The sequence below is a fragment of the Pongo abelii genome, chromosome 4 (assembly GCF_028885655.2).
Source record: "Pongo abelii isolate AG06213 chromosome 4, NHGRI_mPonAbe1-v2.0_pri, whole genome shotgun sequence".
NCBI lineage: Eukaryota > Metazoa > Chordata > Mammalia > Primates > Hominidae > Pongo > Pongo abelii.
Genome location: NC_071989.2, coordinates 124,460,137 through 124,474,126, shown reverse-complemented (window position 1 = coordinate 124,474,126; position 13,990 = coordinate 124,460,137). Strand labels below are relative to the sequence as shown.

Below are 13,990 nucleotides of genomic sequence, written 5' to 3'. Positions count from 1 at the left end.
GCCAGGAGGGAGGCTTTAGCCGGCAAAGTCACAGAGGTAGGGCTCCCCAAGGCCATGGGTGCCCACCTCTTGCATCAGCATGACCTGGATGTGAGACATGGAGTCAAACGAGATCATTTTGTAAATTTAAGGTTTAATGATGGTTCTATTGGATTTCAGACTTGCATGGAGCCTACAACCCCTTTGTTTTGGTCAATTTCTCCCATTTGGAATGGGTATATTTACCCAATGCCCGTACCCCCACTGTATCTGGGAAGTAACTAACTTGCTTTTGATCTTACATGCTCACAGGTGGAAAGGACTTGACTTGTCTCAATTGAGACTTTGAATAAGTTCAGACTTTAGGGGACTGTTGGAAAGGCATGATTGGATTTGAAATGTGAGGACATGAGATTTGGGAGGGGATGGAGCAGAATATGGTTTGGCTGTGTCCTCACCCAAATCTCATCTTGAATTGTAGTTCCCATAATTTCCATGTATCACGAAGGGGAAACTGGTGGGAGGTAATTGAATCATGGGGGCGGGTCTTTCCCTTGACGTTCTCATGACAGTGACCAAGTCTCACAAGATCTGATGGTTTTATAAAGGGCAGTTCCCCTGCACATGCTCTCTTGCCTGCTGCCATGTAAAACATGTCTTTGCTCCTCCTTTACCTTCCACCATGACTGTGAGGCCTCCCCAGCCACGTGGAACTGTGAGTCACGTAAGCGTCTTTCCTTTATAAATTACCCAGTCTCGGGTATGTCTTTATTAGTAGCATGAGAACAGACTAATACACCACCCTAAATTTCTCTTGGTTAGTGTTTATATGGTAAATATTTTCTCTTCCTTTGTTTTTAATCTATCTCTGTCTTTATACTGGAAAAAGAGTTTTTGTAAACTGTTACAGAGTTGGTTATTATTTTTATTTTATAAACTCCTTTTTAAAGAAAAGAAAATAGAGACAGTCTCACTCTGTCACCCAGGATGGAGTACAGTGGTGAGATTATGGCTCACTGAAGCCTCAAATTCTTGGACTCAAGCTATCCTCCCACCTTAGCCTCCCAATAGCTAGGACTATAGGCATGCCCTACCATGCCCAGCTTACAATCTCTGTCTGTTAATTGGCATGCTCAGACAACTTATATTTAATTATTAATATGATTGGGTTTATATATACCACATCTTTGTTTTCTACTTGTCACATTTACTCTTTGCTTCTTCCATCTACTTTCCTGCCTTTTTTGGTATTAATTGAATGTTTTTAGTATTCCACTTTATCTCTATTATTAGTTTATTAGCAATATCTCTTTTTTATATTTATTTTTAATGGCTATGCCAGGGTTTAACATATATAGCTACAACTTATCACAGCTTACTGTCATATTATATTGTAAAGATTTATAAAAGTAGTATACTTCCATTTCCCTCCTCCCATCTTTTGTGCTATTATTTCCACACATTTACTATAACCTATACTATAAGCTCCACAAAACGGTATTATTATTTTTGTTTAAAATAGTTATATTTCCATGACAGTAAAAATTAGAGCATTTTAAAAATATTTACCCACACATTTTCCTATTTCCAGTTCTTTTCATTATTTTGGCAGGGGGAGACAGGGAGAGGGAGAGAGAGAGAGAGAGAGAGAGACTGTGTGTGTGTGTGTGTGTGTGTGTGTGTGTGTGTGTAGTATGTGTGTGGTTTCAAATTTCCATCACAAACCATTTCACTGCAGCCAAAAGAGCTCCCTTTAACACTGCTTACTAGCGTAGACCTGGTACCAATGAATTTTCTTCGAGTTTCCCTTCCCCCAAGTTACTTAGGCTCTGACTAAACTGTTCCCCATCTCAGAATTGTGCACACCGAGCTTCTGGCAATTTGTTAATTATAGCTTAGGTTTTCCTACCCTGGTACTGGTTCTAGCAGAGGGTTCTGCTTGCAGGTTTCTGCTCTGGTGAGTTGTGATTCTCTGTATTTGTTTGTCTGAAAGTCTTTATTGCCTTCATCTTGTAATGATGTTTTCATTAGGTTTAGAACTCTAGGTTGACAGATCTTTCAATCACCCCCCTCTACACACTCTGTAAAGATGTCATTTTTAAATGTGTTCTCAAAAAGTCTACTGTCACATTTATCTTTATTTCTCCATATATAATGTGTATTTTTACTCTGGATGTTTTTATTTTTACTTATTTCTTTTCTAATGCTCTTTCTTTCCTTATATACATCCAAGTTTCTGACATGCATCATTTTCCTTCTCGCTGTAAAACTTTTAACATTTCTTGCAAAACAGGCCTACTGATAACAAATTCCCTCAATTTTTATTTGTCTGATAAAGCCTTTATTTCTTCTTCACTTTTTGTTGTGGACCAAATGTTTGTGTCCCCCCAAAATTCGTATGTTGAAACTCTAACCTCAATGTAATAGTTTATAGAGATGGTGCTTTTGGGAGTTAATTAGGTCATGAGGGTGGAGCATTCATGAACGGGATTAGTGCCCTTATAAGAAAGGCCACAGAGCTAGTTAACTCTCTTACTTCCCTGTGTAGATACAAGAAGTTGGCCATCTGGAACCTGGAAAAGGGCTCCTCACCAAAACACGACTCTTCTGGCAACCTGTTGTTAGATTTCCAGCCTCCAGAACTGTGAAAAATAAATTTCTGTTGTTTATAAACCAACTAGTCTATAACAATTTGTTTTAGCAGCCCAAACTGACTAAGGCACCTTTGAATGATAAAATCAGAAAATACAAACTGTAGGTTGGTGGGTTTTCTTCTCATAGCAGTTTAAATATTGCACTCTCTTCTCTTCTTGGCTGCATGGCTTCTGAGGCAAAAGATGTAATTCTTATCTTTGCCCATCTATAGATAAGACATTTTTATCCTCTTACTTCTTCCAAGAATTCTATTTTCAGCACTTTAAATATGATATGCCTAGGTGTCATTTCTTTGCTTGTTTGATTTTTGCATTTATCTTTGGCATTCTCTGAGCTTTCCAGATCTGTGGTTTGGTATCTGACATTAATTTGAGGAAATTTTCAGCCATTATTGCTTCAAATATTTCTTCTGTTCTTTCTCTTTCCTCCTTCTGATATTTCCATTATACATATATTACACCTTTTGTAATTGTCCCAAAGTTCTTTGATACTCTGTTTCAAATTTGTTAGTCTTTTTCAGTTTTGGAAGTTTCTACTGATATAACCTCAAGCTCAGAGATTCTTCCCTCAGCTGTGTCCAGTCTACTAATGAGCGCACCAAAGACATGCTTCATTTCTATTAGTGTTTTTTATTTTTAGCATTTCTACTTTTTACATTAGAACCCTCAGCATATTATAATTGTTTTAAATTCCAATAATTCCGACATCCTTGCCGTATTTAAGTCTGGTTATGATGCTTGTTCTATCTCCTCAAACTGTTTTTGCCTTTTAGCATGTCTCAAAATTTTTTGTTGAAAGCCAAACATGCCATACTGGGTAGAAGAAATTCTGGTAAATAGGCCTTTTATTACGTGACAATAAGGCATGAGAAAAGGGGAAGCATTCTATAGTTCTATGATTAGGTCTCAGTCTCTTAGTGAGCCTTTGGGCTGTGAACTTGACAAGAGCTTCTCAGTTTTATCTCCAAGCTCAGGTGGGATAGAACATCTAGAATATCCTCAAGTCGGTTTCCCTTCCCCCAGGTTACTTAGGCTCTAACTAAACTGTTCCCCATCTCAGAATTGTGCACACCGAGCTTCCAGCCAATTTGTTAATTATAGCTTAGGTTTTCCTACCCTGGTACTGGTTCCAGCAGAGGGTTCTGCTTGCAGGTTTCTGCTCTGGTGAGTTGTGATTCTCTGTATTTGTCCTCTGTCTCTCCAGCTTTGGAGGCAGTGGTTTTCCCAGGACCTCACTCCTCTTGTTCAGCTTTGTACTTGTTAAGATGGAGTGATGACTTTCAAGCTGTTTACATGCTGAACCAGAAACCAGAAGTCTGGAGGCTTTTAAAGATGTTCCTCTTTATCACTAGTTGTCAGCAATTTGATTATGATGAACAAACCTGGTTTGTTTTTTTGTTATGTTTCATTTTTTTTCTTTAGACAGAGTTTTCCTCGTGATGTCATGAGACCATAGCTCACTGCAGCCTTGACTTCCTAGGCTCAAGCAATCCTTTCACCTCAGCCTCCTAAGTAGCTAAGACTACAGGAACGAACTACCACGCACAGCTAATTAAAAAAAAAATGGGGGCCAGGTGAGGTGGCTCACACCTGTAATTCTACCACTTTGGGGGGCCACGGCAGAATTGCCTGAGCTCAGGAGTTTGAGACCCGCCTGGGAAACATGGTAAAACCCCATCTCTACTAAAAATTCAAAAAGAAAAAAAATTAGCTGGGTGTGGTGGTGCACACCTGTAATTCAAGCTACTCAGGAGGCTGAGGCATGAGAATTGCTTGAACCCGGGAGGCAGGTGTTGCACTGAGCTGAGATCATGCCACGTACTCCAGCCTGGGTGCTGGGCAATAGAGTGAGACTTGGTCTCCAGGGGAAAAAAAAAATTATAGAGACAGAGTCTCCTTATTTTGCCCAAGATGGTCATGAACTCCGGGGCTCAAGAGATCCTACTCCTATGTTGACCTCTCAAAGTGCTAGAATTACAGGCATGAGCCATTGTAACCAGCCTTGTTGTTTCTTTTGCTTGGGTTTTACTGAATTTCTTGGATCTGTGGGTTTAAAGATTTTGTCAAAGAATAAAATGTTTTGGCTATTACTTCTTCAAATATCTTTCCTGCTCCCCCTCACTTCCTCTCCTTCTAGTTGCAATTGCACATATGTTTGACTGTTTAATATTGTCCCATAACTCACTGATGCTGTTATTTTTTCAAGTCTGTTTATTTTTCTGTTTCATTTGGGGTCATTTACATTTGTATAACTTCAAGTTCACTGATCTTTCTTTTTTCAGTGTTTAATCTGCTCTTGAATTCAGTATATTTTTCATTTCAGCTATTGTAGTTTTCAGTGCTTGAACTTCCATTCAATTCTTCATTTCTTCAATTTCTCCCCTCATTGTGTCCATATTTTAAAAATCATTTGAACAAATGTAGCATATTTATAATAGCTTTTTAAATACACTTTTCTGATAATTCCATCATCTCTGTCGTTTCCAGATTTATTTGTACTAATGGATTTTTCTCCCAGGTATGGATTGCATTTTTCAGATTCTTATTCTGTATAATTTTTTTGTATAAAAGAAAATTTTATATAAGTAAATAAAATTTCTGTATAAATTTTATTTTCTGTATAAAATATAAACTATTCTGTATAATAATTTTTATTGATACACAGACATGGTGAATTTCACATTGTAGAGTGCTCAATCTTGTTGTATCCCTTTAGTGGTACGCACTTTCTAGGAGGTAGTTATGTTACTTTCACATAAATTTATCCATTTTGAGGTTTTTTTTTAAATTTTTAATCTATCTATTTATTTATTCTGAGACTGGGTTATGAGACTGGCTACTTTTTGTATTTTTGGTAGAGACAGGGTTTTACCATGTTGCCCAGGCTGGTTTCAAACTCCTAGGCTCAAGTAATCTGCCTGCCTCAGCCTCCCAAAGTGCTGAGATCACAGGTGTGAGCCACTGTGTCCAGCCACTTGAAGTGTTTTTTAAAAGCGCTACTTAAGATCACACAGAGAAGCCCTTGTTTTAGGGTGATTTTGCCCCATTTCTAAGGCTTGACCTTTCTCAAGTTTTTATTGAATGTCCTTGAATTAAATAATGTCTCTTCACTGTGACTGGGCAACATTAGTCAAACAATCCCAGTCCTGTGTGAGCTCCGGGAATTGTTTACTTTACAGTTTCCTTATAATTATTTTACTTTGGAAGTTGTTATTGCCCAACTTGGTGGTGTATCTTTCATTTCTCTCCTCATTATGTTTATATTTTCCTTTAATTCCTTTAACAGAGTATGCAAAGAATGATAATCAACCAAAGTTGCAAGGGACTCCATGAACACTTCTATAGCAGTTAATCCTTTGTAAGCAGAAGGAGAAGTCACTGTATCTATGTTTAATGGAGACGGAAAGAGATGCAGAAATGTCGCATCATGTTTTTGCCCTCAACTTTTCAAATCCCAAAGACTTAAACTACCTACAGTTATTTTTAAGAAATATATTTGAAAATACTTATGTATTAAGCATTTTAATGTGGTTTGAATGTTTTTGTTCCCTCCGAAACTCCTGTTGAAGTTTAATCCCCCAAAAAAGTGTTGGAAGGTGGGGCACAATGGGAGGTGTTTAGATCATAAGGTCTTTGCCTTCATGAATAAATTAATGAAATCATAAAATGGGCTCACAGGAGTGGGTTTGCTCTTTTGAGCCCTTTCCCTTCTACCTCTTGCCATGTAATGATGCAGCAAGAAGGCCCTCACTAAATGCAGGTGCCTTGATCTTGGAGTTCCCAGCCTCTAGAACTGTAAGCCGATCAATTTTTGGTCATTATAAATTACCCAGTCTTAGGTATTCTGTTACAGCAGCATAAAATTGACTAAGGCTAAAATATATTCTATTCTTAGAAATAAGCCATTCAGGATTATATCTAAGTTTTTTACAGCCCCAACAAAATTTCTGCTCTCTGGATCCTGTTCAACATAAAGCAAGACATGCAAGATGAAAGGGGTTAGTACCTGAGTATAATAAATGGTCCAGCTTTATAAAGGTTAGGTAAAATCTATTGTGCACTCTGTCCCTTGTGAATAGGGCTTAAAATTTAACCTCTATAACTTAATTGAGCCAATTCCCACTATCTCATGTTATTGAAAATAATGTGGGATAACAAAACTGTACTGTTCATTCTCTCTCCTTGTCTCCTAACACTCTGAACAGAGATGCTCAGAGAAGCTATATTATTACAAAGACCTCTGACTATATCTACAAATATTCCCTAGGCTATCCAAACTTTCTTATGTCAATAACCTAACACCCTACTTTTCTCTGACCTGTGAATAGCTCTGGCAGGAGTATAGCAGGATTTTGGGAAGAGAATACACTGACAGAGGGAGCTCAGCAGCAATTTTTGTGGTTATTTTTTCCAATAAATGGCACAGAGTTGAATCCTGATAGCATACCCAGTCCTCATTTCTTTTCCACTGAAGATAAATTGTGAAAACCGTATTTCCTAAGGAACTAGTGGAATAGAAATAGTCTATTCATAATCACCTTAAATATTGATATCAGCATAGCTGGAAAAATTCCCTGCCTAAATCCCATGGTAAAAATTCACTAATTTTGCAGGTATTAAATCAACTGAATAATTTTGGATGGGTAGATAATGGAAGTAGCCATTCTGACAGCTAAAATACTACAGGGAAGGAAACTTAATTTTTAAGTCTCTGAAAATAATTGCAAGCAGAATTTTGTATTTTTAAAGCTACACAAATGGGATTGTTTATCATGATAACATGCACATTTCTGTAATCTCTGCATGCCAGTAGTGTTAACCTTTTATTTAGATACAAACACACAGTTTAACTACTAGGGTCTGAAAATCATTAGAGAGCAATCTCTCCATTTACCCTAACAAAAAAGGACCCAGGCCTGATTGGATCAGGTTGATATAATAAACACAGTAAAAGGTTTTCTTTCCCATTTTCAACACAATCTTAAAGCTCTGAGAATATATTAATATACTGGGCAGAGTATAACAGCCTGTGGGGTTAGTTTCTGATGATGAGAAGCACAAAACTTTCACAATTCTCTTGCTTACAACTTTCTGCCTGGTCAGATCCAAATGAAGAACTATAAAGTTGGCAGAAGGTACAGGAAGGAAGAAAAAAAACAAAGAGCATCTCATTGAGCGTATTACTAAAATTCTTCCCTACTAGGTTCTCAATAATGTAGAAAAGAGCTGTGATAAAGAGTTGGGAACTCCTCTGGGGCAGAGATTCGTATTTTACTTCTGTGTGCCTTCAGTGCCTAGTATACTTCTGGACACAGTGCAGAGGAGTATTACACATATCTCTTCCTTCCATTGCTGAGGCTGTGGTGAAGACAAGGAAATTAACCCAGATGGGGCTCAGTCCTCCTCTTATCAAAGATATGCCTTCTCTGATGGACTCACACTTCATCTTTATAGCCAAAATGTGAGGTCTTACTGTCTGTCGTGTCTTATGTCTTCTGTGAGAATTTGTGTATTTCCAGCAGAGGGAACAGCATGTGATAAGGTTGGGAGGCATAAGATTGTAGAGCATGTTTGTGAAGTCTGTCTCTGTTTTTTCTTTCCTATTTTGGCTGTGTAGAGCAAGTACAGAGATTACAATGAATCATACTCCTTCATTCATGAAATGGTATCACAATTGGTCTGCTCAGGTTTTATTTATATGTCTATTACTTTTTCTCGTAGACAGGCTTCTGAGTTGTGACAAATTAAGGCTCCCATTGATTATGTTTATAACAAAAAGTCATATGCATTTTTAATTGCTTTGTAAATTATTTGTATAAAGACATCTAAGGGTCAAGATTCTGGAGAGAAACTGAAGGAAGAGAAGGAAACTGATTCCCTGTAGCTGCTTTTTCTCTGGAGGCATTTATTGATTTGGGCCAAAGGCCAAGAGCCTGAAAATCAAGCTTTGACTGCGCAGAGGCAGACAAACCAGCAGAACTTTTTGGAAGTACTGCAGAGCTGGAGACCAAAGGGCTCTCAACATACTTCCAGTTTTTCCCTAAAAACATTTGCCAAATTCTGAAGCTACATTAGTTGGGGGCCTAAAAAGCTTAAGCAGAACACCTTATAAAAGCAGAGTTGACACTGGGGAAGTCTCACTGTGTTAAGGAAACAAAGAAAGAGTTTGCGATTTACCAAAATGGGGGTCACCATGGCCACACCAGGCTCTCAATGGAAAAATTTGAAGGGCTATACCCTAAGAGCAGGAATAAACAGTAGGAAGACTGAGACTTAAAAAATTGCAACCAAACATTTTCTTAGCTCAGCTCTTGATCAGATTAAACAATCAGTTCTTACTTTATATGTCTAATAAAGGATGAGTCAATTCTGGTGAAAGATATGCATCATTTGAAGCCTCTAAAATTTTTTAAATCCACAATGTCCAGCATACAATACAATTAAACTAGAGTTAAGAAGCAGGAAAGTGACTGATAATAAAGAGATTAAACAGATATTGGAAGTAGACTGAGAAATGAACCAAATACCAGGCTTGCAAACAAAGACTTCAAAATAAGTAAGATTAATAAACAAATAAAGATAGAAAAAAAAGATAGAACACAGGTATGGAAACATGAAATTTTGTTATAGGGAATCTATATTTTAAAAGAATTAAACTGACATTTTAGAACTGTAAAATACAGTATCTGGGAGGCTCTGCTTCTAGTATAGAAGGGATGAGCTTCTCATACAACCAATCCTCTTTCAAATGGCAGCTATAAACCCTACAAAAATACAAAACAAAGAGAAAAAATTATCTAAAGGCTCTGGAAATAGAAAAACACAGGCTGATTATGAAGGAGAGTTGAACTTTGAAAAGTGATCAGCAGAGTGAATCTCCCATTTTTATATTGCTTTGCCCTGAAGGCAGCAATAGACATACTGTCAACAGTGCTAGGTCTCCAAAATGCCAATAGAAAAACCCCCTTAAACTTATTGTCCAGAGGAAGCAGGGAAAAGATCCAGAGACAACCACAGCCACTGAAGAATGAAAGGAGAACCTTGGAAAATAGAGGGCCAGCAGTGGAAAGAGCTCATGTCTATGGCTAGTCAATGAACATGCATGAATGGGAGAAACCGGAAGCAGCGTGCAGTTAAACTTTAGAGTACCAAGCCACCACACAACACAGACATGACACTGTGCAATTTGAGTGTAACTCTTAATAAGTACGATCCTCCATGTTCCAGCTCTTCAGGTCAGAATGGGTTCAAAATGATGCCTCAAGTGGGGCTATCAGGAATATCACAGGAACTGATTAATTAGTAGGTGTCTGTTGGGACTGACTCTTATGGCATAGCTGCTACCAGTTATGGAAAAAGGGTTCAGGAGTAACATTTTTAGTCATTAATCCAACTATTATTTACCAATCTCCTACTGTGTTTCATGACAATCTGGCTCTCTGGACTCACCAACATGCCAGTCTCTTAGCTTAGTAATATATTAATATAAATCTGCAACAGAGAACTAGCCTGGGATCCTGGAGAAATTTATTTTCATTTAAGTTCCTAGACTATGGGAGGGAGATATTTCACTGAGTCTTGAGATAGGTACCACGTTTTATGAGCTTCCATATCCAAATACATAACACAGTGCCTGGCCCAGGGTAAGTGCTTGCTCAATGAATGTTTCTTGAATTCAATTGAACTTTGGAGAAAAATTTAGCTACTTTACCCCAACTATCCAAGGACATATTTTTCATTCTATCTGTCACTATAACAGGAAAAACTTGTAAAACTTGGCTTGCAATTACTTAGGCTGATGTATGTAGATGGACAGGCACTGTGTGGTTGCCAGGGCCTTTATGTACTTCACACATTTAACTGCAAAAGTTCCAATTGTTTTCAATCTTTGTGCAAGATTCAAATGCCTCTGGAATTAGCACAGACTGTGTTCCTGGGCTTAGGCCATCTCCACTTCCCAGCAAATGAACAACAATATGTACAGATCAAAGTTCTGACTACTGGGAAGATATTACTACTCTACTGTCCTTCCAGACACCTTGAGTGGGACCATAATACTATAGCTGACCATTTCCAGCATTTGCAGCTGCCATATGCAACACCTTCTGTAATCATCTAATCTAAGATTTCTACCCCTTGCTTTTGCTCAGCTTCGTCTGAAACAGCAATAATTCATACATTTGGGTTTTTTTTGTGGTAATTTCTGTTATTTTCCAGGTGGCTTTCATTCCTTTTTGTTCTTTTTTTTTTTTTTCTTATCTGTGTATTTTCAAATAGCCAATAGAAAAACCCACCAAAAACCCAGTCTTCAAGCTTACCAATTCTTTCCTCTGCCTGGTCCATTCTACCGTTGAGAGCCTCTAATGAATTCTTCAGTTCAGTAAATGTGTTTCTCATTTTCAAGATTTCTGTTTGATTTTTAAAATATTACTTCAGTTAAAAATAATGTTTATTTTATAACTTACTGTACAGCTACAGTTATCAAGTAGTATGTGCATTTGGTATAAGAATATATACAGTATATGGAACCAAAGAGACCTACATAATCAATGGCCAAATAATTTTGACAAAGGTGTTAAGATAACTCAGAGGGGAAAAAATGATCTGTTTAACAAATGATGCTGGAAAAATGGGATATCCGTTTAGAAAGAAGTGAACCTTGGCTCTCTCTCACATCATTTATCAAAATTATCTTAAAACAAATTACAGACTTTTGGTTCCAAAATGGTAGCACAGAAGCAAGCTGGCTTCACTCCCCCAATAGTAAACCACAAACAAATATACAGCACCAACATTTTTACCAGCAACAATCCAGAACTCAAATATGAGGATAAGACAGCTCCCGGGGCCACAGAAGAGTGAAAAACTCTGAGCAAATGGTTAGAGAACTGGACTTTCACCTATGTGATGTGTCCCCCACCTCTACCCAGCACTAAATGCATGGAAAATCTGCCCCAAACTCAAGAATTTCCACTAGAAAAAGTAAGATTGAAGTGATCAATTAGCTTACCCACCATCTTGGGTGCCTTGGCAGGAAACCTGTCTTTGCCTTGACCCATGGGAAGCACTGTGACTCCTTGAAGGAAGAAATATCCCTGAGGACAGGCAGAGACAAAAGAGGGAGGCAAGACTGTCATCCACAGCCTGGTAACTCTGCTCTGTTATTTGGCCACAGGAGACACCATATGAAAGAGGTTGTTCAACAGCATCATGCTGTAGGAGGTATGTTCCACAGGTCTCCTGGGCACAAACCCCCTAGCCAGTCAGCCTTGACACACTGCTGAGATAATCCCTTTGGGGCCGCCCCTGTTCATGACAGGCAGAGCTCTGATCATTTATCAACGCAAGGTGAACCTGGGCTTAAGGTACCACTTAGAGCCAAAAAAACAGGCAGCAACTTAGCACTAAATATTTGCTAGCCAATATATTCAATAAAAACCAAAATAAGCTGAACAGAATAAAATGGAATAAATAACTAATCTTTCAATGCAAAGACATAAATTTGTACCCACAAGAAACAACAGCAAGCAAGGAACCATGACCTCCCCAAAAGGACAAAGCAATAATAAGCAGAATCTCTTTGCACATTGCAAAGAGATTATGTATCCATGATGAACAAAATATTACTGAGTTTTTCATTTGCCTCAGGTTCCAATATGGCTCAGAATGGTGCTGTTCCTGACCCAGTCTTTGTTTACAATTTTGATATTTTCTTTTTTTTTGTTAATTTATGTTTTTAAACATATTGCCTTCAAATATTATTTGTATTGATTGCTGAACTTCCTTTAAATTTTGCATCTGAGGTAAGTGCCTTACTTGCCTACCCCACTCCAGGTCTCCTGCTATGTCTTGAAGGTGAAAACATTGAAATTTTAATACAATTCAATTTAAATAAGTAACTCTATTAACAATTCAGAGGGATGTTAGGATTAAAAACCCTCTAAAAATTTCTGTTTTAGACAGAAGGCAGCAAAGCATATACTCCACCTGAGCAGTGAGATTGAGGAAATGTATGTCTCACTGATTTCTCACAGAAAAGGCTTATGTGACTACACTCGTGACCTCACAAAGTTTTATTCCACTGTGTAATAGTAAAGGGTCTCCCAGAATCTGTAAGTGAAGGCTCAGCTAAGTGCAGCTTAATGGTTTTAAAGATTAGCTATTAGCTCTCATCTGAATGCAGCAAAAAGTATCCTGGGGACTGTTCCCCATAGGAAAGAATACCTAGGACTTATGAGGCTCTACTGTTGGGGATTAAGCAAACAAAAGAGCTGTACCCTGTGCCTACTTAATGGTGTCTGGGTCTGGAAAAAGTACCAATTCTGGAAAAGGTGCCGAGGGTAACCTTCACAGCTCCCCGCATTGAGAGGACCCAGGAAGAAGAGATGAGGCTGAGGATGGTTCTTTGATGTTTCCCTTCTCTGAGCCTCACAAGGCAGCCCACCCCTACCTGTGGAAACCATGTGGAGTGGAGAAGGGGCCTGTGTGACTTTCCTAACACCTCAGGAGATCATGTTTTGAACAGGAACATGTGCGGCCACTTGTTATTTGTCTTTTTTGCTTTATCACTGGGAATCTCTCTGTGATCTTTCCTCCCTGTAATTCTTTAAATTAAAAAAGGCTCAAGGAGAAAAAAAAAAAAAAACACCTTTTTATGTGTCAATGCTGGTGAGATAACTGTAAAGATGAAACTGAAATCTCAACCACCTCCTTAGAGACCCAGGAGTCAGTCTCGGGACAAAAAAAAAAAAATCTTTTTTGTGATTTGATCATGGATTCCACAAACCATTGTGGTTCCAGGCATCATTTTGGGAGTTAAGAGATAAAAGGACTCTTCCCACCCTCTGGCCATACTCAAGTGAGTGATAAGATGTACCAGTCCAAATCACGGAGCAGGATAACCACAAGTATACAGTAGTATAGTTTCTGGTAATATAGTTAAGATTTCCTTTCTCCTTAAGTGACATTCTCCATAATCGAAAGCTTTGAATTAGAGAACAAACTTTATAGAGCCTGATGAACTGTTCCTATGCTCAAGAACTGAATTTAGGTGACTGTCTTCAGCTGCATGGTGATCCCTGTGGTGGACAAATAGGCACAGGCCTTAGGTTTTCCTTAGGAATGAATTAGCTAATATTAAGGCTTTTTAAAAACAAAACTATAACTACTAAAGAAGAATGCATTTATCACCTTGCGTTGATAAATGATTTAATTTTCTCTGAGAAGAGAATACCATACGGTTTAGAGAAAAATTCACTAGAGCCTCTAAGGAAATGTTAAGAACTCTTTTTACTAAATGTCACCATTATCTCATATTATTTACCTCAGTGCCTCCTAAACTTTTTCTCACATCATCC

The 13,990-nt window shown here is 38.1% G+C and overlaps 1 protein-coding gene across 3 annotated transcripts in view; it reads right to left on the bottom strand.

Moving 5' to 3' along the window:
- Positions 1-13,990, bottom strand: part of COMMD10 (COMM domain containing 10) — a 362,273-nt gene that overhangs the window by 116,962 nt on the left and 231,321 nt on the right. For 2 of the 3 annotated variants that reach the window (XR_008525447.2, XR_010140011.1), the window contains exons 9-10: positions 11,644-11,728; positions 10,952-11,041 (exon numbers count right to left, since the gene is read on the bottom strand). The exons of the other annotated variant lie outside the window; for it this stretch is intronic. The gene's annotated coding sequence lies outside the window, so the exon portion shown is untranslated. The remainder of the gene's footprint in view (positions 1-10,951; positions 11,042-11,643; positions 11,729-13,990) is intronic. 3 annotated transcript variants of the gene reach the window in all.